The sequence below is a fragment of the Capsicum annuum genome, chromosome 2, assembly GCF_002878395.1.
Source record: "Capsicum annuum cultivar UCD-10X-F1 chromosome 2, UCD10Xv1.1, whole genome shotgun sequence".
Taxonomy (NCBI): domain Eukaryota; kingdom Viridiplantae; phylum Streptophyta; class Magnoliopsida; order Solanales; family Solanaceae; genus Capsicum; species Capsicum annuum.
Window position 1 is genome coordinate 107,264,671 of NC_061112.1, and position 23,988 is coordinate 107,288,658.

Genomic DNA, 23,988 nt, shown 5'->3' on the forward strand with positions numbered 1-23,988 from the left:
GTGTTTGTAACGGATTGAGTAAGAATCGTGGGGTAATAGGTCGAATTCAAAGTTTAGGTATCTTTTTGAAAATCTCGACCAACATCAGTGGGGTAATTATGTATTTTCTCTTTTCTTTATAAAGAAAGGACTAAATAAAATTTAAAAGTATTTTTACAACTTTTGTATTCTTTTTAAATATATGACAAACTTCAATTGTATTTGTCTATGAACTTTTTTTATAGATATACTTCAGTTGTATTTGTATATGACATAGTCATGAGTATATCGAAGAATCATATAATTTGCATCTGAATTTATATATTACAAATAAAATCAAAATAAAAGTACCTAATAAACATTGTCACATATACAACTCTTCCAATATACAAATACCTAATACATGTATACAATTGGCACACATACCTAGACCAAAATACCTATACCTATACCTACACCTAATACATATATAATATATGTATTTTTATATTACAATTGAAACCAAATACAATTATCATATATTAATACATAGACAACTATTTCTATTGTATCTATACCCCATATTTCTATTTTTATTACATAGAAGCAGTGGTTTCAACATGTCTGCTTTATCAGATTGCTTGCTCTGTGATTTTACTATATCACCCTTAATTAATTATTATGCATTATTTATCCATCAAAAAACTTAATAATATTTAATTAAAAAATAAAATAGACATTTATGATATATCTGTTTCAATCGTACTTTTATATCACCACTATTAATTATTATAAGTCATTTATATATTGAAAATTAATAATATTCAATTTGAGACTTTACTATACCATCCCTAATTAATTACTATAAGTCATTTATGTATTAAAAAATATATTTACTTAAAAGGATAAAATAAACATCTATGACATGTCTGCTTCAGCTGCTTCAATCGTGATTTTACTATATCACCCTTAATTAATTATTATAGTCATTAATGTATTAAAAAATTAATAATATTTAATTAAAAAAGGTAAAATAGACATTTATGACATGTCGGATTCAGCTGCTTCAACCATAGTTTTACTAAATATCAACCCTAATTAATTATTATAAGTTATTTAAGTGTTAAAAAATTAATAATATTTAATAAATAAGGTATAATAGATATAAAAATGATAAATTAACACTTGATGTTTTAAATTAACTTGACGTCTTATATATGGTCCTCTTAAATTTTTTTCAAAAGTATTTTTTATAGTAATTTTGCTATGTCACTTCTAATTAGTTGTTGTAAGTCATTTAAGACATTTATGCTTCATTACTTCAATCGTGATTTTATTATATCAACCTTAATTAATTATTATGGACACCTAAGCATTGTGTCACCTAAATTGAAGTTGAAAAATATTATAAATTATAATAATTAAAAATTTAAATTATTTAAAAAATATAATTGGCTATCGATGACACAAAACTCTGGACAAGAATAGTAACATATATTATTTTATAAATCATAAAAATTTAAAACTTAAATTATTTTATAATATAATTGACTATCAATGCCATAAAAGTTTGGACAAGAAAAGTAATGTATATTATTTAAAAAGTATTATAAATTAGATATATATTAAAAATATGGTTGATTATCTAAATTCTATTTGTGTCACATAAATTGAGATAAAAAATAACATATATTGAACTCGTGCTAGCTCCTAGATGAATCTTAGAATGTATATATAATTTTTTTAAAACTTTTGTGTAAATATATCAAGATTGAAAAGGAAAGCTCTAATACAACGCATCAAACTGTGTATAAGAAATAATGTTAGCATAAATAATCTCAGTATTACTAATACAAGCATTATTAATGAAACATTACTAATACATTCTATTCAAAATTATTTTTATACACTCTAACAAACGACTCCTGCGTTTTAATGGAAGGAACATATACAAAAGCAGAGTTCGATAAAACATTTACAGAAGTATGTTTTATCATATTCTCAAAGTTAAATAACTTAAATTAATATGATAAATGGTAACTTGTAGTTTTTCCTTAATAATTTTTAAAACACTTAAACTTTAAAATTTAAAATATTAATTTAATTTAATTTCAATGAACAAGTTGACAAATAAATGAAAAGGAGAAATGAAAGTAAATGATGTTTATGTCTCCTTAGTAGGGGAATACAATGTAATTTTGGGTTATTAATTGCAATCCACATGTGATGTAATATGCAATGGCTAGATAACCCTTTTATTTTTTTCAGCAATTATTCTCTATTTTATACAGCAGACGTCAAGTCTTATGTATCAATTATAATCTTATGGTTTATACTTAATGTACCAAATCTCAATCATATGATTAAAGATCTAAATTTCAAAATGCATCAAATTTTGTTATTTATAGAGAAAATACATAAATACCCCCTGATGTTGGCCAACTTTTTCAAAAAAATACCTAAACTATACTTTCAACCTATTACCCCACTAATCTTATTTAAATCATTGTAAATACACTATTTTGACCCTCTGGTTATACACATACACAACAGGCGCGTGAAAGGTTCAAAATTGACTTAATTTATCAATTAAAACCTGCCACATGTAAATGATTTGATATATAATTTATCTTTTTCAAAAAAAAATCAATATTTATTTGCTTTTTAAAATCATCCCTAACCCCCTCTCCGCCCCCGCCCCTAACCCCACTCCTCACCCCCACCCTCACCATTGTCTTCTTCAACACCATTGTCTTCTTCAACACCTCCATTAAAGCTTTTTTTTTTTTGAAATAATCATTTAACTATTTTTATTAATAATCATAAAACTCCATCAAAGTCTCATTAAAGCTCCATTAATGGAGTTTTATGATAGAATGATGTTGAAGAAGACAATGGAGCTTTAATGGTGTTTCAAAAATGGAGCTTTAATGGAGTTTTTCAGAAATGGAGCTTAAAAAATAGTTTTAATAAATAAGATAATGGTGTTTTGTATGGGTTGGTGGGGGTGTTGGGGGGGAAGGGGAGAGGGATAGGGGGAGCTGCTGGATGGGGGTAGGGCTGGAGGGAAGCTGCTGGACGCGGGTGGGGTGGGGGGAGATACTGGACGGAGAGAGGGTGGGATGGAGTGATAAATAAAATAAAAAGGTAAATTTTATTCAAAAATATAAATAAAATATGAAATTAAATGTATTTAACATGTGGCAGCATCTGATTAGTGTGTGCATTCACTCTCTTCTAGAATTCAGCAAAAAATGATTTATTTGCAATGATTTAAGTAAGATTCAAGGGGTAATAGGTCAAAAGTTTAGTTTAGGTGTCTATTTGAAAAAGTCGGCCAATATCAGGGGGTATTTATGCATTTTCTCTTATTTATATGAATATGTTATACATTTATCTCGTGAGATAATTTGGCTCCTTGAAAAATACTATCAGGTAGTTAATAAGTTTTGTGTATTCATGTTTTAAAATTCATAATTAAAATTGACATCAATCTAACTTATCGTATATAGTTAAAATATCTTAATGTTGGGCTCATGCTGACACAGGTCATGCTCCTCTCTCTCTGTCTCTGTCTCTCTCTCTCTCTATCTATCTATCTATCTATCTATCTCTCTCTCTCTCTCTCTCTCTCTATCTATCTATCTATCTATCTATCTATCTATATATATATATATATATAATATTAAAAGTGTGAAGATCTTTAGAAAAGTGATTTGAACTTTTTGCCCTTTTTTAAGAGATTCTACAATAGATAAAATTATCTTTTCACTATTTTTCATGAAATATTATTTAATTATTTTTATGTTGTTGACTCCTATATTATATGGGATCGGTCCTTTAAAATATATGGTAACAATTCTTTTTAAATTAGAATTTCTAAAATATATGGTAAAATATATGATAACAATTTTTTTTAAATTAGGAGTCCTAAAATACATGATAAGAGTTAACTATTATTTTGTAATTTGTAGGTTTAGTTATCCAATTCACCTAGATATTTATATATTAATCTGTACAAACAATAGAGTAACATATTTAAATCAATCATTAGTGTTAAATATGTTATATACTGCCAACAACAAGAATATATTAATATTAACATATGTCAATATGACAAGTATTAATTGAGACGACATTGCAAGACATAAGTCTATCAAATGTTTTAATATATTATGACAAATATTGAGACATAATTTGTAGTATAAGTTAATCCGTACAAAAATCCAAGAATAAGTTAAAATATTAGTGTTGTTATATTATACTGCCAATGTTGTTATTAATATTTGAGAAAATACATAATTATCTCTGATCTTGTCCGAGATTTGCAAAAAGATACCTAAACTTTAACTTCGGTTTATTACCCACGATTCTTCTTTATTTCGTTGCAAACACACCATTTTGATCCTCTGCGTGTATACACGCGCCACAGGCGCGTGAAAGGGCTCAAATTTGGCTTTTTAGACCAATTAAAAGTTTTCACATGTAAAATAATTGATATATAATTTATATTATTTTTAAAAAAAATTAATATTTATTTATTTTTTAAAATTATCCCTACCGGCTCTCCGTCCCCGCCCCCCCCAAACCCACCCACTCTTTCTTCTTCAACTCAATTCACCATTAAAGCTTTTTTTTTAAAATCATTCATTAAAACTCCATTTTATAATTAAATCATATCATTTAACTACCCACCATTTCTTCTTCAACACAATGTCTTCTTCAACACCATTAAAACTCTTCAACACAATGTCACCATTAAAGCTCCTCCATTTAAGCTTTTTTTTTTTTTTAAAATCATATCATTAAAGATCCATTTTCAGTTAAATCATATAATTTAACTATCTTTAAAACTCAATTCAATCATAAAACTTTCAATCCAATATAAAACTATATTTTGAAGTGATTTGAACCAAAAAAAAAAAAATGGACGAAAATGCATGCTGACGGAGTGGGGGGGTTGGGGGAGATGCTGATTAGGTGGGGGTGTTGGAAAGGGGGTGGGGGTGCTGAATAGGGGTGGGGGTAGAGGGGAGCTGCTGGGGTGAAAGATGCTGGATGGGGTGGGGTGGGGGAAGAGGGAGTAGGGTGGGGTGGGGTGTTAAATTAAATAAAAAGTAAAATTTTATTAAAACAATATAAATTAAACATATTTAACACATGGCAACACTTGATTGGTGCGTGTGTTCACTCTCTTTTTTGTGATTGAGATTCAGTGAAAAATGGTGTGTTTGCAATGGATTAAGTAAGAATCGTGAGGTAATAGGTCGAATTCAAAGTGTAGGTGTCTTTTTAAAAATCTCGGCCAACATTAGGGGGGTAATTATGTATTTACTCTTAATATTTTTGTATGTCATATTAATATATGTTAATATAAATGGAGTCCTAATTTTTTGTATAAAAGGTAAATTTAATTTTACATATAAATATAAATTTGGTATATAAATCTAATATTAAGCAATGTGAACTAACCTTTCTTGCTCACGGTTTCTTAGTTCGTAGGTTTGCAAATACTGTTAAATATTTTAAGTTTTTAATGATTGATTTATAGCGCTTTACATAATTTTTAAATATTATATGTTACTCTTTTCGTATCAATTTATATGACACTAATGAAATGTTTGAGAAAGTCAATCAAATTTGTTATATAATTTTAGATGTTAATATTACTATTTATATGACTTTCTACGTAATTTTTAAGTAATATATGTTATATCATCTATTCCTATTTTTATGACATTGATAGAATTTGACATGGCAAGAAATTTGACATAGTAATAATTAACATCTAAAATTATATAACAAATTTGATTGATTTTCTCAAACATTTTATTAGTGTCATATAAATTGAGAGGAAAAGTGTAACGTACAATATCTGAAAATGTTGTAAAGCACTATAAATCAATTATTAATAACTTCAAATATTTTAGTATAAAATAACATGGCAAGGAATCTAATGAAAATAATATACTTCCTAGACAAAACAACATTGGTTTTTTTTTTATCTATGTCACTATTACTAATTATTTTATTTGTTTTGCTTTGTGTGCATAAATTCAAATCTATGTTGATTATATGTTGTCAATCTCCCGTTCCTTTTTTTTTTTCAAAAAAAAATTGTTTGATCTGGTTCATTTGTTTTAAATTTTTATGTGAATATATATATATTATTCACTAAGAGTTTTCTCTTTGTTGTAGTTGAATTCAGCGGTATGATTAGTGTCAACTTCCTTCACTTTAAGCTTGAAATACTTGTCATAATTCTTGCTATTGCACAACCTATCAATGCAAACCTACGAACTAAGAAACCTTGAGCAGGGAAGGTTAGTTCACATTGCTTAATATTAGATTTATATATCAAATCTTATATTTATACATAAAATTAATTTTACCTTTAACTAGATTTATAGTTTGATCATGTTTCAAGTTAAGGTCAAATTCGTATACTGGTGAACTGGCTAAGCATGCAATTTTCTCAAGGAGGGACTAGATTGTTACTAAGTTCACTAGCTCTTAGTAGTTTGAATTTGGTAGCTTTTTGGATTAGGGTCAATGTAAAGTTTGGTGTTTTTTCACATTTGTTTGTGAATTGGCCTTAGTAAGATTATTGAAAAATGAATGAAACTTTTTTAGATATTGAAAAAAATATGGCAAATTTATTAATTAACCGAATATTAATTACCTTATTGTTTTCAACTTGACTTAATATGTCTAAATTGCAGTAATAATATATTGAAGAGTTATATCAGGTGGAGTGTAACCTTTTTTGCTATTCTGAAATACGAGTTTAAATGCGGTTCGGTACACTAAAGCTTCCACAATATATGGGGTTCGAGGATGGCTAGATCACAAAGATCTAGGGTAAAGATGTTGCATACAATAAAACATTCTCGTATATACTTTCAACTTTTTATCATTTATTAAGATGATGGGACATTCAATTAATAAAATTCTACTTGAAGTAGTATTTCTATTAAAAAATGGCTCTATAAAAGGATAGAATAGATACATTACAAAGTTTAGATAGAAGTTCTTTTTTCTCTTGCAACTGAAATTTTGATATCGAGAGACTGAGGATAAACTAAAATATTTTGAATATGTCAATTATTTAATGATCGAGTTAATGATAAAATTTAAAAAGATTTGTGAAATGTAGGGGTGACAAAATAAAGACGACACATGAATGAGCTAACGAAAATCGTGGATTGACATCTGATTTAATGGATCTACAAATTAAAACTTACATAGTAACAAGGGGTTACTTAATATACATGTAATTTCTTTTTTTGAACATTAATCACCACGTGCAACGCACGTATACTAAACTAGTATATATATATAGTCAAAAATGCCCTTGGCATAATTTTTTTTTACATAAAGCACACATGTTGAAACCAGTGCTTTATGTAAAAAAAAATTATGCCAAGGGCATTTTTGACATTTTACCCTTTCAAGCTGACAATGAGTATACATGTAGAAGATATAAACCGCTACAAAACAGTGGCTACCCTTATCTCTATCTCTCAGCTGATGTATGCAGCCATGGTGGAAATGCCCAAAAAAGATATACGTACACACCTACATCTCTTCTCCCTTCTCTGCCTTTTTATTGTGTATTCAACCATAACCGTAAACACTCAATTGAGTATCTTTAATCATTTTTTTGGATCTGAAACAAAACAATGGCTAAGAAAATCTCAACAATGGAGATTTTGATTTTTTGAAGCTTCACATGTATAAAATTTCATTTTTTTTTATATTTTCATTTAGGAATTTAAAATTTTAAGGAGCTCGGGATGAATAGTTATGGAGGTTGTAAAAATTATTTATAGGTTGTGAATGGAAAGGGATATATTAGCCAATAAGTTATAAGTATAGACTAACTTGAAGGGAATCTTAAAAAAAGAGACTCACTGTGTTTATAGAATCTTGAGGGTAGTTGGGGTGATGGGTAAGTAGATATGATGTGAGAAACTAGAATATGCTAATAAGATCGTAATGGGTTATATTATAATATTAAGATCGACTGTCCTTATCAAATGACTTTACCCTCTTGATTCTCTTTTCTCTAGTAGTGTTAAACTAGTACAACATATGAGAAGAGGTGCAGTAAATTCTAAGGTATAGTAGTAATGTTGTGGAGAGGATGAACTTGTAGGCAGTAGTTAAGTGAAATAAGATATTTAGGTTGATTTCACTATTCGACGGCCTAGTATATTATGCGGGATGTTTCGTCGGCGGTATATTATTGGTGTAGGCACTAGGATTGAACTCTGTATATGGATTATGGTGATAAGAGAGATGACTCAAGAATTGTGATGCAAGATTTGTCGGAATGAATGAGTAGGCTTGACATAGTATGTGAAAGGGACCTTGGTTGATAACTTATGAAAGGTTTGATGGTATAATTGTGATATATGTCTTTTTGTATAAATATATAAATATATTTGACGACTAGTGTTGGAACAATGAGTTTGTAGCACCTCAAGGGTTTGGGAAGTCTAAATTCAGCTTAAAACAAGCATACATAGTCCCTATATCGAGTATAAGATACCCCGAGATGAGTTTTAGTGCATAAGGGAAAGTTTGGGCATGGAAGAGAGGTTGTGCACCGCGAAGGGTGGGCTTGTATTGGATTCACACCACAAGGGAGCTCGCAAGGTATCACTGCCTTAGCTTCGCATTGGCTTATACGCTGCGAAGGTACTGCTTCTTATTATGCTTCGTGCCATGAAGATGGAAGTTTTCCTTGGGCTTCACACTACAAACCTCCCTTCTTTCATCAACAAAACTTAGTTTTTAAAGTGTTTGAAGGTTATTTTGGTCCTTTTATATCCTATAGACCATCTAATCTTTTCATAACCCATTTTAAGCATTGAAACTTTTATATTCTATCAAAAGGGTCACTCTTCATTCCCAAACTAAGGTCGAAATGCAGTGTAGTAAGAGTTTAAGCTTGGAGGCTAGAGAAAGTTAAGAGTAGTGCCCCTGGGAGAAATGTCTTAGCAAGAAGTTAGTACTTTGCATATATAGTTAATTAGGGTGAGTCTGACATTCATGTGTATAGTGATACCCCTTTTATGATTGAGAGTTGTGGTTGTAGATTCGATGAGAAGGTATGTACACAAGTCTAAGATTATAACTTTAATCTAAGAAGGAGATGATGAACTAAGGTAGTTCTTGAATTTTCTCATGGTGGAAAGTTTCTGGAAAGAGTCATGATAAATATATTTTTATTTAAGTAAACTCCTCCTACTTTAATTTAAGAGGACATCTACCAATGTCCTATGTATTCAAGGCATGCCTATGCCTAAGGTTTGAGTTCTCTAGTCAACTTATGTCCATGTTCTAACCTCCAAACTAAAAGAAATAACGTCTCTCAGCAATACAAAATTTCAAGTATTCAAGATCTATGTTATGATGCCCGTGATCCATTAATCTATGTCTCATATCATGCTTAGTTCTAAGAAACTATGCTTTCAATATATTACTGATTTATTTTACGTTGGGTTTATCCTAAAGAAATAAGATTTATGCAAACTCATGACCATTTTTATGCCTTAGAAAGAGAAGCAATAGCTTCACGCAACAATCCTAGTCATATTCCTTGAAATCATGAATCTGGTCCTTATTTTATACAACTCATGATATATGTGCTCATGTTTCTTACTATGCCCAGTTCTAATAACTCATGTCATGTTATGTTATTCCTAAAACGACTCTCAATTTATGATCTAGACATTTGATATCTAAAGCATTTTGTGCCTATTTTAGTGTATCTTACATCTCAGGCCTCACCTTGAGTAGATTAACTAGCATAAGTTACAATCGATTAGTGTTACTCCCGTTCATGATACTCATGTCTAGTCCCTCAATGAACCTTCTTATGATAGGATGATTATGGTTATGGAAGCGTAGTAATGCCTTAGATAAGGGAGTAAATGTTCTTGATTGTGAAAGTTTTGGTGTGATTATTCGAGCTAAGGTTATAGGTGAAGAGGGAAAATGGAGATTAACTTTCATCATGGAAAATGGAGATTAACTTTCATCATGTGAAATAATTAGGAAGGGTATATATGGCGAATATCTTTGTGAGAGTGATTGAAGTTGCTGGATTTTTTTAGTGGGGAATCCATAAAGTGGTATAGTAAAGATAGGCTTAAATGTTGTGATTGATGAATATTCATACCAATGTGCTATGTGGTTAATACTCCTTGATTTAAGACCTAAGGTTGTTTGATTATAGTGATAAGGTGAAGTAATATTCTTGAAGGGATGTAAATTATAGGGCCCCATAGCTTAAGCTAGCACCTTTCAACTCAAGGTTAGGCTTCAACATGGAAATGCTATACAACGAAGCCCAGACTCTTGAAGTTAGGTATGTTGTAGGGGGATTATAAGTTGGAAATGATGAAGTGTGTTATTTAGTTTATAGAGCATAGTCGGATAGTGTCACTAAATTTATGGTCTATTGGTTGTATCATGTAAGGTGGAGGAGACTTCTATTCCTATGTCCCTCAAAATCCTATTTTGCGTTAAGTATCACATAAGTCAAAACCTATGATCACCAAATTAAATCATGTATTATGTCATGATGATTATAATCCATAGAACTCATGTGCAAGGTCATCTCTATGTCAATTCTCATTATCTCACTCTTCGTGCTTACAATTAATTAGGGGTTATCATGAAGCTCTTTTGATGCCTTTGCATGTTTTGTTGAGGGGGAATTCCTTACATGAAGTTACGTACTTTATTTCATATTTATAGAGCTTCGACAAGTTCCTATCCATCATTCAAGGGTGAATGATTCCAAGGAGTAGATAATGTAACACCCCACATTTTTTAGCTAGAGTTCGAACCGTCTTTCCTACGTATATAGACACGAACCTAATTATTTCTAATTATAAATAAGTGTGAATAATAATTCTTTAAGGTGTAAACATCTTCGGAGATGGATTGAAGTCAAAATATCTCCTAGCTCAAAGTTAAGTTGAGCACTTTCCTACCTATTAAATTTTAGTATACGATTTTTCTTGTGTCAAAATTACAATGACCATTAATCCTAGAATATAATGAGTTATGTATCCCATTATATATCAAATTAAATCCCTTTGAGTCCTCTTTCCAACTTAACTGACCTTTAATCAATACGGGTTTGGAGTCAAAAGTTATGAGTGATTTAGTAAGACACTGTCCAAAGTGCATAATTGGGGTTGCGAGGCAATGTTGTTGCATCGCGTTTGGAGTTGCGAGGCAAAGTTATTGCTTTGCATTTGGGTCTGCGATATGATTTTTCTGTCCCATATGTTAAAACATGTTTTTCCCACTTTAAATCAAGGGCAATATGCCCCCCCCCCTCCCCTCATAACTCCCACAGTTCGTCATATAACCTTAAATTCATTCCAAAACTAATTGAGAAACCCCCAAACTCTCATTCTCTTCCTCTTAAGAACATCAAGAAGGGGTTTTTGAATTTTGAAGGTTGTAAATTCCAAACTCAAGGTTATTATTTAATTTTTCTCCGTCAAAGATATGTAAAACTATCTTAATATGACCCTAAACTTGATACCAAATTATAACTTTGACCTTAAACTTTGACAGTGCACAAATATGACCTTTGACTATTTAAAACTGCACAAATATGACCTCCCTCCAAGTCATCCCTTTTAACGACGTGGCACCGTGTGATTGGATGAGCTTTCCACATAGGAGCGAGTGAAACTCACGCATGAAAGTTTCAAAATCGGAGGTCATATTTGTTCAGGTTTTGAATAGTTAAAGGTCCTATTTGTGCACTATCAAAGTTTAAGGTCAAAGTTATAATTTGGTGTCAAGTTTAGGGTCATATTTATGTATTATGCCTTTATAATACTCTAAATTGTATTTATATGTATATGGTAAGGCTTTGAAAATTGATTGAGAAAGCATAATTTATTAAACTACTTTCTATGATAGATTTATGAATTTACTATGGGGTTTTGATGGAATTGAGATGTGATTTATGTATACACGTTATGGATTTTGAAGTATTTGAAGTGATTAAACTATGAACCCTATCTTCGTGATAATGATTATGAAATTGACAATTGTGGTGGATTTCCAAATGAATACGGAAAGCTTGATGCTTACGAATGCTCTTTTAATAAGTTATGGACTAACTCCTTATATGATTTTGGAGAGCAGTTAATGTACTTCAAAACACTTTTGTTTGTCATGAAAACTTGTACGGATTATGAAAGAAACGACCACCTAAGAGTTATGTCTTGAAAGAAATTTGTTTTGCCTAAACTTATATGTGCTTTTTGAAAGAGAACTCTTCGTAATGCTTGAATCAATTATGGTGGTCAATAATAAGTTTTTGAATAAGAAGGGCTATGATATGATATGGATATGATATGACTAGCAAGTCTAAGTATAATGATACCTTGCTATGAAATACCATTAATAGAATAAGAGATGAACCTTTATAAGTATGAATAATGATTTAAGATGTTAAAAAGGAGCTAAAAGAGAGTTAGATGGTTAACCAAAGAAGGTACGAGTTCAGATAACTCATTGCCGAAAATCGTATTTTGCTGATTTATAATATATCATCCTACATGGGAGGAGAATTAGGATATCTCACAAAGGGATGCCTACGGTATACTCACATGGGGGCATATCAGTTTATGAAAACCTCAATCCTTGAGGCAAACTTAGATTGGAGACTTGGCCGCCGAGTTAAGGGAAGATTTCATATAGCCCGTGGGATTGTAGAAGGTAGGGTGCACCATCTTGCTAAGAACTAAATCAAAGAATTGATTAATTATTTTACAAAAATGATTTGAAGCTCTTTAATTATGCCCATGTGTTTTTATATATATCATGCTAAATTTTTTCCACAATGCTCTCGATTATTTATATGAATTATAAGTTATTTTGGATTTTCTACATACCAATACATTCCAAGTAATGACCATCCTCGTGGTGGCTGCATTGTCTTATAATGTTGGTTCTGATGCCCAGTCCATTGGTCCACAACATCTGTAGAACATTGGGGTATGATAGAGTTGGTAAGTCGTCCATCTTTTGGAAGACATTTATTCATCTATTGACTTCTTTCAGTTTATGGTCCAGCTAGGGGCCTTGTCCCAGCCTAGACAGTTAGTATTCAGTTTATGCCATTTTTTTAGCTGTTCCATAGAAATTGAAATAGCAAGTTATTTAAGAAAAAAATCTACAAATAACTAAATTACAAAAAAAAATATATAAAGTTATAAAACTTCTACAAAATAACCCATAAAAAATCATAAATTCCCATACATGTGTATTAATTTGAAGACATAACATTAACATTCACCAATGTTGTTGAAAAAACACACATCAATATCAATTAGTATTTTAAAGTAATTTTTGATTTAGTACTACTGGTAAAGTTGTTGTCATGTGACCAGAACATCACGAGTTCAAGCTTGTAAAACAAGGCTCTGCATAAATGCTAATGCACCGAACTGCCTTTTCTTTACTATAGTAAAATCAAAATTGGTACTACTAAGGTAAATTATTACCATTATTTTGTGATGTCACCTTTGTCCCCCTTCATTTATATTATGAAAACTAACGATTATAGGATTATATTACCATATCTTAATTGGCCGTAATTTTGTTTATTTTCTTATCTTTCTATTTTAATTATTTATTTAAAAGTATAATAAATTAAAAAATAAATCGAAAAACAAGTAACAAAATTGTCCCATTTCTCCAGAACTCCAACTGCATGCACCAAAGATAAACGTGGATGTGTGCTTATACATAACAATTTTTTAAAAAATGAATTCGAATTACAAAAAATTTCAAATCTAACTATTAATATTTTTTAAAATGGAATTAGAGTTGGTTATTCACAACTGAACATTCACGTATATTTTTACTCCCTCCATCTCTAGGCATAATTGTGTCTTCCAAAATTTATAGTTTTCTTTCTCTGAAACTCTCATGAATTTTATTTTCACACAAAAACTATACATCCATTCACATATTATATTTGGATTTTCGATTGTTGTCAGACTCTCTCATAGATTCAGTGTAAACTCCAATAATTTTTTCAAAGGAAATTCTTCATTTTAGGTTTGTTTCTCTCTTTTTTACCCCACTGTTTCTGCCTAATATCATGATTTAATATCCTTCAATTTCTTTAATATTTTATTACTTCTATTTTGTTGAACTAGTTCAATTGTACGTGTCTCATGCGTGTAATTTTTTATTATTCAAAATTAGATGATTTTTTCTATTTCGAAAAATTTTATGAAGTGCAAAAACTTCTAATCACTTTTTAAAGATCTTTCACATTTTAATGTAATAATGTAAACAAAACATATATTTTATTGTAAGCACATATATTTACCACCAGAAGTTTCAAGTGGTCAATGGATCATTAATTTTGCATTTATCATGCAATACCTCTTTTCCTCTCTGCTACAGGCTAAGAGACACGCATCGATTTGAATCATATGTGTCATACAATTATTTTTTTTCTATATTTAAAATCTTTTCTTATTTTTAAAGCTAAATCTTTAGAAAACTTTTTATTACTTACTTAAAACATTGAAAAAATTAGTACTTCTTATATTTTTCTTATTCTAATGCATTCATATTTATTTCTAGATTTGTCATATATTCCTAAAATCAACTTTGGTTGATTTAGAATTCTTAAACTAATAAAAAAGGTATTAGTTGTCATTAGTTTTGATCACTTCTAATAAGGAAAGGTTTTACTATAAACATTTAATTAATTTTCAACTCTTAAATATTAGGAAAATAGTGAAAAGACAATTTCGTCTAAAGCAGGGACATAAACATTTAATTAATTTTGAACTCTTAAATATTAGGAAAATAGTGAAAAGACAATTTCGTCTAAAGCAGGGACTTTTAATGAATGGCAAAAAATTCAAATAATATTCCTAACATCCTTCACACTTTGAGTATATAATTTGATTATTTAAAATTGGATGATTTTATCTATTACAAAGATTTTTAATGAAGTGTAAAAGTTCTAAACATATACTTTATTGTGATCACATATATATTTTATCACCAGATGTTTCAAGTGATTAATGGATTTAATATATTGTAGATGTAAATGTAGATTTATAGACTTTTAAATCTTCTTAAAATTAAATTTAGTTGATTTAGAATTCTTAAACTAATGAAAAAATATTAGTTGTCATTAATTCTGATGACTTCTAGTAAGGAAACGTTTTACAATAAATAAATTAATAATTTTCAACTCTTAAATATTAGGAAAACATAGTGAAAAGATGATTCTGTCAAAAACAAAGACTTTTAATGAAGCATAAAATATTTCAAACGACATTTCTAAACTCTTCACACTTTTAATATATTATAGCTATAGATATTGATATAGATATAGATATAGATATAAATATAAATATAAATATGGATAGATAGATAGATAATGCTTGATTTGATATTTCGTTGATCCATTTTTTTAATGGAATGTTTTAGTATTTTGTTTACTTTGTTTTGTGAGAATTAATATTATTGCTTCATGGATGTGAAAGATTTAAATTAGGATGAAATATTGTCAGGAAATCAACCCAGGTCAATGATTCGTGGTGGTAATCTGAAATTGTTAATTTAAAAAGTACTTTTACATTAGTTTATAAGAAAATGGTCAAAAGCCTCCCCAACCTTTACAGCAAATCCCAACATCCCAGCTACACACTTATACTTTGCGAGAGTCCTATGACCTCCCTGAACTATTTTAAAATGATTTTTTTTTGGTTTCCCAAGGTATCTCCACAGCCAGCAGCCGTGAGACTAATTCTTCGTTCCTCGGTCAGCGCACTAAGTGGTAGAAAACTGGCCATAGAGTTGCTCCATTCGCCAGAAGCGGGGATCAAACCCCCGACCTCTTGCTTAAGGGACATAGTGCAGAACCACTATGCCAACTCTAGTAGTTTATTTTAAAATAAAATTATTACACCCCCCCCCCCCCAACGCTGACATGGCAAGAGAGTGTGTTTCACTCTCTTTAAAGAGAGTGAGAACGAAAATAATTTATTAAAAATTTATTTTTAATATTTCTTTTAATAAATATATATAATTTTAATTATTATTTTTCTTTCTTTTTCTTCATTTCTTCTTCTTCCATTCTTCTTCTTCTTCTTCTTCTTCTTCTTCTTCTTCTTCTTCAATGACATCTAAGAATTCATCAATGACATTTCTTCTTCTTCTTCTTCCTCTTCTTCTTCTTCTTCAATGACATCCAAGAATTCATCAATGACATTTCTTCTTCTTCTTCTTCTTCTTCTTCTTCTTCTTCTTTTTCTTCTTCTTCTTCTTCTTCTTCTTCTTCTTCTTCTTCTTATTGTTATTATTATTATTTTTCTTTCTTCTTCTTCAATTCTTCTTCTTCATTTCTTCTTATTATTATTATTTCAATAGCATCCAAGAACTCGAATTACGTGAGAATATTAAATCAATTCAGATTGAAAAATTTGAATTAATTTCGGGGTTAGAATCATTCCTTAGCTCCCCTAAAATTGATTGACGTTGAGAATGTTGAAATTCATTGAAAAAACAAAGTCATCAAAGTTTTGAATTTTGCCGGTGTCGTCACTATCCAACGGTGTTTCATTGCCAGAAATTGTGCACTATTGAAGCTGCACCATTGAAGGCGGCACCATTTTGTGAAAATCGAATAATTTTTGGACATTAATTGTTGATTTGATTTTGATAAGATTACCTATTGTATGAATTCCATATGATTCATTATGCCATTGAAGAAAAAGAAGAAGAAGCATTGAAGAAGAAGAAGAAGAAGCCATTGAAGAAGAAGAAGAAAAAAAAAATAGAAGAAGAAGAAAAATTGAATGACATATGATGTGGCATGATGTGGAATTAATTTTTTATAGTAAAAAAATGTAATATGACGTGGAATTACGTGGAATGACATGTGGCAGCGCGTGTAGACCACAAATTGAAATAAAATTTGGGTATGAGCTTTTAGACGGGCATATATTCCACTTTAAAATAGTTTGGGAGGGGGGGTAATAATTCCATTTTAAAATAGTTCAGAGGGTCATAGGACCCCCGCAAAGTATAAGTGTGTAGTTGAGATTTGGAGTAAAGGTTGGAGGAATTTTGACCATTTTCTCTTAGTTTATCCACATTATACTACTGCTAAATAGTATGCTCCTGAAATATTCTAAACATGTTATCCTTTCACAGTTTAAAAATTCAAATTTTTACAGTAATTTATCCATGTTATACACTTCTAAAAAAAAATACTCAAATCATAGGCACACACCAATCCATTCCTCTCCACACAAAATAACAAATACTATACATTAAAATGATTTTTTTTTCTTAAATAATTTAAAAAATAAATATGGATTATTTCTTATAAGAAAAATAAACATTAAAAAAAAATGTCCAACGTACAAGTTGGGTTATTCAACTATGAATATGTATAGTAGTGCATATATTCTTATACTAGTAAATACTATATAGTGACGGCCCGTGCTAGCACGGGCCCAATATATGGTATTCTTTTGTCTTTTAGATAGTCAATTATTAAAATAATTTATATTTTTAATTATTGTAATTTATAATAGTTTCTCTACTATTTCAATTTAAGTGATGTTAATATAATAATTGTTGAACTAAGATAGTTTTGAGAATCAACCAAATTTTTTATATCAACATATCATTTTGTGTTTATTTTACCTTTTTATAAAATAGTAATTTAGGTGTGCGCGCCTTGAGCGTGTACCTCACTTTAATGAATTCAAAAATTACATTAAATAGGATATTTGTTTAAATAATAAAGATAAATATAATAATTAAATTTAATATCTTTTGAGTATGTAAAGATGGAGAATTTATTTATAAAACCTGATCTTCACCAAAAACATTTTTAAAAATCAATCAACATCCATCTACCTTCTATAAATTGCAACAAAATAATACAATGATAAAGATATTAAATAATACAATTAAATCTAATCTTTACACACAAAAATTTTCTCAAAGTCGTCTGACACTCATCTACCACATGTAAACAATAATAAAATAATATGATAGTAGAGATATCAAAATAATACAACTAATATCAAAATAATACAACTAAACCTAACCTTTACATAAAAAATTCCTCAAAACCGACCAACATTTATCTATCATCTATACACTACAACAAAATAATAAGATAAACGTGATATCAAAACAATATAATTAAACTTAAATTTTACACACAAAAATTTTTCAAAGCCGATCGAGATTAATCTAAGAACTATAAACTACCACAAAATAACAAACTAATAGAGATATTACAATAATACAATTAAACCTAACCTTTACCTAAAAAAAATTTTCAAAGCCGACCCACATTCATCTAGTATCTGTAAATTAAAATAAAACAATAAGATATAAAATATCAAACAATACAATCAAACCTAACCTTTACGCAAGAAATTCTTCAAAGCCAATAAATATTCATCTACGACCTGTAAACTATAAAAAATAATATAATAGTAATCACAAAGCTTCGATTTTGATCCAACTAATTCTTGTCTGGCGAAAATTTTGACCCTAGAGAATGATTTTGAATGAAAACAAAGAAGATATATATATATATATATACACACACACATGTTGAATTCTATTATGATGACAAAAACAATGAAGAAGTTAAGGGTTAGAAAATCAAGCATCCACCAATCTAGACATGCAATCGAATCGTATTAGATGAGTATCAATCATATTCTCCCAATAGGCAAAACCTGTTTGTTCTCTATTTTAATATACATCTCAATATTTATACAAGTATTTTATTAATAGAGTCCTATTGTAGGAGTATTTTTCTAATTGAACAATTGAAAGAAAAATATTAATTAATTCTCCTACCATATATTTTAGGAAGTCTAGCTAATACAATAAAGAAATATTAAATAATAATAAATTAAAAAAATAATGAAAAAACAGTTTTGTCTAAAGAAGAGTCTTTTAATGAAGGGTAAAAAGTTCAAATCACTTTTCTAAGAGTCTTCACACTTTTAATATATTATATAGATATAGATAGATTATTAATTTTTTAATACTTAGACAACCATAATAATTAATTAGGGGTGATATAGTAAAATCATGATTGAAGCAGCGAAGCAGACATATCTTAAATGACTTATAATAACTAATAAGAAGTGATATAATAAAATTACTATAAAAAATACTTCTGAAAAAATTTTTAAGTGAGCCTCATATAAGACGTCAACTTAATTTAAAACATTAAGAGTTAAGTTATCATTTTATGTCTATTTTATTTTTTATTAAATATTGTTAAGATGTCTTAAAATAATTAATTAGGGGTGATATAGTGAAATTATGGTTGAAGCAGCTGAAACAAATACGTCATAAATGACTATTTTATTTTTTTATAAAAATGTTTAATATTCTAATTGTAAATAACTTATAATAATTAATAATTAGGAGTGGTATAGTAAAACTGCGGTTGAGGCAGCTGAAACAGACATGTCAAAAATGTCTATTTTACTGTTTTTAATTAAATATTATTATTTTTCTAATATCTAAATGACTTACAATAATTAATTAAGGGGTGATATAATACGGTTGAAGTAGGCAGCACAAGCAGACATGTCAACATAATCGCGATACTTTTTCTTCTATTTTAATTCAGTGACACCAATATTGTTTTGAGAGTTAGCCAAATATTTTATGTCTTTTAAATTTTTTAAGTTAGTAATTATTGTAATTTATAATTTTTTTTTACATATTTGTTTGAAATATATAACAGATTAAAACTAAATTTTATGACATTGATAGTCAATTATATTCTTAAAATAATCTAAGTTTCTGATTATTGTGATTTATAATATTTTTTTCTTCTTAAAATTTAAGTGATACTAATATAATTGCAAGAGTCTATCAAAAATTTTATATTTTAAAAATTTTTAAGTTGTTAATTATTGTAATTTATAATATTTTTATGTATTTTTTTTTTGAAAATATATAACAGGTTAAAAAAAATAAGAAAAATAAATTCAATAGAGGGAAAAGGACCAATGGAGAAGTGTCAAAGCAGGCAGTAGGTCAACATGTCTGCTTTGGCACTGCTGCATTATGCCCTTTGCCCAGTAATTCGAAAGTTGTCTTCACTAAACATAACCAATTTACATATCTTGATCTTTTAAACCAATTTAATCTATGTAGAAATTGAAAAAGTGAATTATGGATAGATAGAAACCCCTAGTAAGCAATCTAATAGAAAGGATCCGATTCTTCCATTAAAATCAGAAAACCCCATCTAAACAATTCAATCTACTTACAAAACAGAATCCAAATTCAGTCTTTTCTTGTATTAGAATTAAAAAAAATAAAAGCCAAAACCTATAACCCAGAAAGTCAAAAAAGTGACGATCAAAAATTAAAGATGGTATAATATGAAATAATTTTTGGCAAGAAATCATAACTAAAAACAAAAGCCAGAAAAAGTGAGTCTCCTTTATCCATCTTCTCCTTTGTTAAAGTAGATAGAGGAAGCTGAACATATTGCCACGTGTGTGTAGAAGCTTGAGATGTTACACGTATATCTATTTGTACAGTATAATGACCAAATTATCCTTATCAGAAAATTAAATGAGATCTGCCAAACACGTCCACATTTATTTGTTACACTAGGTATCCAAGGGCCCGTGCTAGCACGGGCCCAATATTTATTTTTTTTTGTCTCAATTTATGTGACACAAATAGAATTTAGATAATCAATAATATTTAAAATATATTTTTAGATATTTTAACTTGTTAATTATTGTTATTTTCTAATATTTTTATGTAATTTTTAAATAATATATGTTACTCCTATTGTCCTAACTTCGCAGCGTTAATAATCAATTATATTTTTAAATAATTTAAACTTTCAATTATTGTTATTTATAATACTTTTACGTCTATTTCAATTTAAGTGACAAGTGATATAGCAAAATTGCAATAAAAAAATATTTGTGAAAAAAATTTAAGTTGACCTCATATAAGATGTCAAGTTAATTTAAAATATCAAGAGATAAGTAATTATTTTATGTCTATTCTATATTTTTTTATTAAATATTATTAATTTGAATACTTATATGACTTATAATAATTAATTTGGGGTATTCTAGTAAAATTATAGTTGAAAAAACTGAAGAATCATGTCATAAATGTCTATTTTACTTTTTTTTATTAAACATGATTAATTTCTAATACATAAGAGTCAACCAAATATAACGATTGAATTAACGAACAGACATGTCTTAAATGACTCATAATAACTAATTAGAAATAATATAACAAAAGTGCTGTAAAAAATATTTGTGAAAAAAATTTAACTGGGCTTCATACAAGACGTCAAGTTAATTTAAATATCAAGAGTTACCTATAATTTTATGTTTATTTTATTTTTTATTAAATATTATTGATTTTTTATACTTAGATGACTTATAATAATTAATCTATATTATTTTTAAAAATATTATTAATATTTTAATATTTAGATGCCTTATAATAATTAATCAGGGGTGATATAGTAAAATTATGGTTGAAATAGTTGAAGCGGACATGTCATAAATGTCTATCTTTCTTTTTTAATTAAATATTATTAATTTTTTAATACGTAAATTAAATATAGTAATTAATTAGGGGTGATATAGTAAAATTGCAGAATAAGTCGGCAAGTCGATGAACACGTACAGTTGAAACTACTGAAGCAGACATGTCATTATTGTTTATTTTATCTTTTTATAAAATATTATTAATTTTTTAATTCATAAATGTCATATGTTGATAATGATCATGCTACGTCTAGATCATTATCTGAAAATGATTTGGCTCCTTATAGAGAATCTCATAGATTCATGCATATCAGTTTAATACAAGTTGCTTTTAAACCATTAACTTTTAAAGGTATACCTGAAAGATTTATAGCAGCTTTACAAGATGGTAGAAACCAAGATTGGAAAAAGTCTCTTATAGGGACTGTCCAAACAAACTTGCCTTATGGTCCTGTTTATTTTAATGCTTATCCTAATTTGTAGATGTCTCTCAATGATGAGAATTCTTTAAATTCTTTAATATTAAGCATTAAATTGCATGGCTATAATTATATGCCAGGTACTGAGGTTATATGTATTTGTTATAGAATTTACTAAAAACCTCTTTATACTTTAAATCCTACGTGTAAAATGATGGATTTTAAAAATGAAACAATTACAATAGAAACTAATTTTGGTTAGTCCAAAGTTATCACTAGGCGACCTATTAAATGATATGAAATTGATTTTCTCAAAGAGTGGATTGTTTAGGATGCAACTCCTCCTCAGAATGAATCAAAAAGAAAAATTACAAAGGTTGAACAAACCGCTGACGGTACTGTTAAGATCAGATTTTCTGATCCTATGCCTCTAATGAATATAGCTGATAATTTGAGTGTTACATCTAGGTTGACTAGGTCAACATCTTCTTATATTTCTCCTATTGATTATATTGTTAACTCTTTATCTAGACCATCTACTTCTCAAATAAGAGAAAGTACTAGATTCAATAGTATTAGAATTGACAAAGATAATATTGCTAATATTATTCCTGATATGGATCCAACTAAATCCAAAATGGATTTCCCCACAGGTTTAAAATGAATCAAAACAAAATTGATTTTAGTCCGCGATCACCGACAAGAAAAAGAATCTCGAATGAGTTCTTTAAACCAAGATGGAAACTTTTTAGAAAATAGTTTTTCTAAAACTTTAATACGGATATTCAATTTCTTTTTTTACATAATTCTAGTTATTCAAAATTCATATGGAAAGGTCATGCCTTAGTTGGGATATTACCCTCTTGAAAGTTGTCTTCATATGAAAGAGTAACCACTGGTTTTTTCCTTTGTCAAAAAGCATTTGGATGGTCCCCGCATATTTCTAATGAAAACTAATTTTTAGAAAATCTATTTTCTCCATTAATTTAGGATTTTGTAAAGTTTGTTCTAATGTCAAGCTGCAAATTTCATTTTTCAAAAAACTATTATTGTAAATCTATGCCATGAGACCATAATATCATTGGGTAATTTGATTCTTATTCATGTAATCCTTGTCATGTTATACTAGTAGCTTAGTATGTTATAATTCAACATTAAGTGTTTAACCTATCATATGTGTTAATCTAAAGTAATGAAAATAAAATAAATAACAGAAACTTAAAATACCTTAAGAAGTAAGGGTCTGACCAGTACTTGGCAAAAATTTACAAAAAGCTTTATTAGAAGAGAAATACGATTACAGAGAGAGAGAGAGTAGTAGAGAAAGATGGTTTCTAAAACCTGTTTGTAACAAGAAAAATGAGATAATCTTATAGAGGATTCTCTAAATGAAAAGACAAAACTAAAAGGTTGGTCTTTACCATTACTACTTGGCCTTTACTATTACAAAAGTAACCTTTACTTTATGAAAGTTGGCCTTTACTGTAGACTTTATAAAAGCCTTCCATCTTCATATGATGTTGTCCCCAATAATGCCTTTTGTAGGGTTTTATTATATTTTATTTCATATCTATTTTTTTCCCTTTGACTTTTTCTGATTTGAAAAATTCTTTCATTGTGTCTTTGAATTTCTTCAGGTATTCATCCAGGTCAAGTTCTTCATTGCTCTTAAAACTCTGGGATTCCCCTTCTAGACAGTAGTCTTCATTATTCATGGTATGACTAATAGATGCCATGGATACGTCTGATGTGTTTTCCATATCTAGATTTCTCATTAAATCCGTTTTTACTTCTTTCATGTAGGAGGCAATCATCTAGGACCTTGATGTGATTCTCTTCTTCATTTGAAGTCTTTTGGCAATACTTTTGAAAAGACTGATTTCATCCATTTCATGTGATGGTGTCATAGCTCTTTGTTCTTTGTATTGGATTATACTAGCTTTGATTGAGTCAACTATTCCTTTACCATGGATATGTCCATCTGCCCTTTTTTTATTCAATTT

At 28.7% G+C, this 23,988-nt stretch overlaps 1 long non-coding RNA gene across 1 annotated transcript in view; it reads right to left on the minus strand.

Annotated features, from left to right (window-relative positions):
- The window catches only part of LOC107858912, a 33,209-nt gene extending 9,867 nt beyond the window's left edge, over positions 1 to 23,342 (minus strand). The window contains exons 1-2 of the long non-coding RNA XR_007052211.1: positions 23,213 to 23,342; positions 12,897 to 12,984 (exon numbers count right to left, since the gene is read on the minus strand). This is a non-coding gene — a long non-coding RNA (uncharacterized LOC107858912). The remainder of the gene's footprint in view (positions 1 to 12,896; positions 12,985 to 23,212) is intronic.
- Positions 23,343 to 23,988: the final 646 nt, after the last annotated feature.